Raw genomic sequence first — 4,051 nt, forward strand, 5'->3', positions numbered from 1 at the left:
AACGTATAACGTTATATAGTATTACGTTATAACGTATAACGATATGTAGCATCACGATATAATGTATAACGTTATATAGCATTACGTTATAACGTATAACGTTATATAGCCTTACGATATAACGTATAACGATATGTAGCATCACGATATAACGTATAACGTTATATAGCATTACGTTATAACGTATAACGTTATATAGCCTTACGATATAACGTATAACGATATGTAGCATCACGATATAACGTATAACGTTATATAGCATTACGTTATAACGTATAACGTTATATAGTATTACTTCATAATGTTTAACGTTATGTAGCATTATGATTTAACGTATAACGTTATTTAGCCTTACGATATAACGTATAACGTTATGTAGCATGACGATATAACGTATGACGTTATATAGCATTACGTTATAACGTATAACGTTATATAGTATTACGTTATAACGTATAACGTTATATAGTATTACGTTATAACGTATAACGTTACGTATTATTGAGTTGTAACGTATAACGTTTTATAGCATTACGATATAACGCAAAACATTATATAGCATTACGTTATAACGTATAACGTTACGTAGCATTACGATATAACGTATAACGTTATATAGTATTACGTTATAACGTGTAACGTTATGTAGTATTACCTTATAACGCATAACGTTATGTAGCATTACGATATAACATATAACGTTATGTATTATTACGGTATAACGTATAACGTTATGTAGCATTACGATATAACGTATAACGTTATATAGTATTACGATTTAACGTATAACGTTATGTAATATTACGTAATAACGTGTAATGTTATGTAGTATTACGGTATAACGTATAACGCTATGTAGCATTGCGATATAACGTATAACGTTATATAGCTATGCGTTATAACCTATAACGTTATATAGCATTACGTTATAACGTATAACGTTATATAGTATTACGTTATAACGTATAACGATATGTAGCATCACGATATAACGTATAACGTTATATAGTATTACGTTATAACGTATAACGTTCTATAGTATTACGTTACAACGTATAACGTTATATAGTATTACGTTATATCGTATAACGTTCTACAGTATTACGCTATAGCGTATGACGTTATGTAGCATTACGTCATAACGTATAACCTTATATAGTATTACGTTATAACGTATATCGTTATATAGTATGACTTCATAATGTTTAACGTTATGTAGCATTATGATTTAACGTATAACGTTATTTAGCCTTACGATATAACGTATAACGTTATGTAGCATGACGATATAACGTATGGCGTTATATAGCATTACGTTATAACGTATAACGTTATATTGTATTACGTTGTAACGTATAACGATATGTAGCATCACGATATAACGTATAACGTTATATAGTATTACCTTATAACGTATAACGTTATATAGTATTACGTTATAACGTATAACGTTCTATAGTATTACGTTGTATCTTATAACGTTATGTTGCATTACGTCATAACGTATAACCTTATATAGTATTACGTTATAACGTATATCGTTATATAGCTTTACAATATAACGTATAACGTTATGTAATATGACGTAATACCGCGTAACGTTATGTAGTATTACGGTATAACGTATAACATTATGTAGCATGACGACATAACGTATGTCGTTATATAGCATTAAGTTATAACGTATAAGGTTATATAGTATTACGTTATAACGTATAACGTCATGTAGCTTCGCGATATAACATATAACGTTATATAGTATTACGTTATAACGTATAACGTTATGTAGCATCACGATATAACGTATAACGTTATGTAGTATTACGTTATAACTTATAACGTTATGTAATATTACGTTATAACGTGTATCGTTATGCAGCATTACGATATAACATATAATGTTATATAGCATTACGTTATAACGTATAACGTTATATAGTATTACGTTATAACGTATAACGTTATGTAGCATCACGATATAACGTATAACGTTATAGCCTTACGATATAACGTATAACGTTATGTAGCATTACGGTATAACGTATAACGCTATGTAGCATTGCGATATAAAGTATAACGTTATATAGCATTACGTTATAACGTATAACGTTATATAGTATTACGTTATAACGTATAACGATATGTAGCATCACGATATAACGTATAACGTTATATAGTATTACGTTATAACGTATAACGTTCTATAGTATTACGTAATAACGTATATCGTTATATAGTATTACGTTATAACGTATAACGATCTATAGTATTACGTTATAGCGTATAACGTTATGTAGCATTACGTCATAACGCAAAACCTTATACAGTATTACGTTATAACGTATATCGTTATATAGTATTAGTTCATAATGTCTAACGTTATGTAGCATTATGATTTAACGTATAACGTTATTTAGCCTTACGATATAACGTACAACGTTATGTAGCATGACGATATAACGTATGGCGTTATATAGCATTACGTTATAACGTATAACGCTATATAGTATTAAGTTATAACGTATAACGTCATGTAGCTTCGCGATATAACGTATAACGTTATATAGTATTACGTTATAACGTATAACGTTATGTAATATTACGTTATAACGTGTAACGTTATGTAGTATTACGGTATGACGTATAACGTTATGTAGCAATACGATATAACGTATAACGTTATATAGCATTACGATATAACGTATAACGTTATGTAATATGACGTAATACCGCGTAACGTTATGTAGTATTACGGTATAACGTATAACGTTATGTAGCATGACGATAAAACGTATGTCGTTATATAGCATTAAGTTATAACGTATAACGTTGTATAGTATTACGTTATAACGTATAACGTTATGTAGCATCACGATAAAACGTATAACGTTATGTAATATTACGTTGTAACGTGTATCGTTATGTAGTATTGCGGTATAACGTATAACGTTATATAGCATTACGTTATAACGTATAACGTTATATAGTATTACCTTATAACGTATAACGTTACGTAGCATCGCGATATAACGTATAACGTAATGTAATATTACGTTTTAACGTGTATCGTTGTGCAGTATTACGTTATAACGTGTAACGTTATATAATATTACGTTATAACGTATAACGTTATGTAATATTACGTTATTACGTGTAATGTTATGTAGTATTACGCTATAACGTATATCGATATATAGCATTACGTTATAACGTATAACCTTATATAGTATTACGTTATAACGGATAACCCTATGTAATATAACGTTATAACGCGTAACGTTATGTAGTATTACGGTATAACGCGTAACGTTATATAGTATTACGCTATAACGTATAACGATATATGGCATCACGGTGTAACGTATAACGTTACATAGTATTACGTTATAACGTATAACGTTATGTAATAGTACGTTATAACGTGTGTCGTTATGTAGTATTACGTTATAACGTATAACGTTATGTAATATTACGTAATTACGTGTAACGTTATGTAGTATTACGCTATAACGTATATCGATCTATAGCATTACGTTATAACGTATAACCTTATATAGTATTACGTTATAACGTATAACGTTATGTAATATAACGTTATAACGTGTAACGTTATGTAGTATTACCTTAGAACGCATAACGTTATGTAGCATTACGATATAACATATAACGTTATGTATTATTACGGTATAACGTATAACGTTATGTAGCATTACGATATAACGTATAACGTTATATAGTATTACGATTTAACGTATAACGTTATGTAGCATTACGATATAACGCAAAACATTATATAGCATTACGTTATAACGTATAACGTTACGTAGCATTACGATATAACGTATAACGTTATATAGTATTACGTTATAACGTATAACGTTATGTAGCATTACGATATAACGTATAACGTTATGTAGCATTACGATATAACGTATAACGTTATGTATTCTTGCGTTGTAACGTATATCGTTATATAGTATTACGTTATATCGTATAACGTTATGCAGCATTGCGATATAACATATAACGTTATATAGTATTACGTTATAAC

At 28.8% G+C, this 4,051-nt stretch overlaps 2 protein-coding genes across 18 annotated transcripts in view; one reads left to right on the forward strand and one right to left on the reverse strand.

Annotated features, from left to right (window-relative positions):
* Nucleotides 1–4,051, reverse strand: part of LOC122577441 — a 266,783-nt gene that overhangs the window by 100,799 nt on the left and 161,933 nt on the right. The gene's annotated exons all lie outside the window — the stretch shown is intronic.
* Nucleotides 1–4,051, forward strand: part of LOC122577433 — a gene marked incomplete at its 5' end in the record, with an annotated part of 702,209 nt that overhangs the window by 10,292 nt on the left and 687,866 nt on the right.

Source organism: Bombus pyrosoma, unplaced genomic scaffold (genome assembly GCF_014825855.1).
Source record: "Bombus pyrosoma isolate SC7728 unplaced genomic scaffold, ASM1482585v1 HiC_scaffold_4710, whole genome shotgun sequence".
NCBI classification, from domain to species: Eukaryota; Metazoa; Arthropoda; class Insecta; order Hymenoptera; family Apidae; genus Bombus; species Bombus pyrosoma.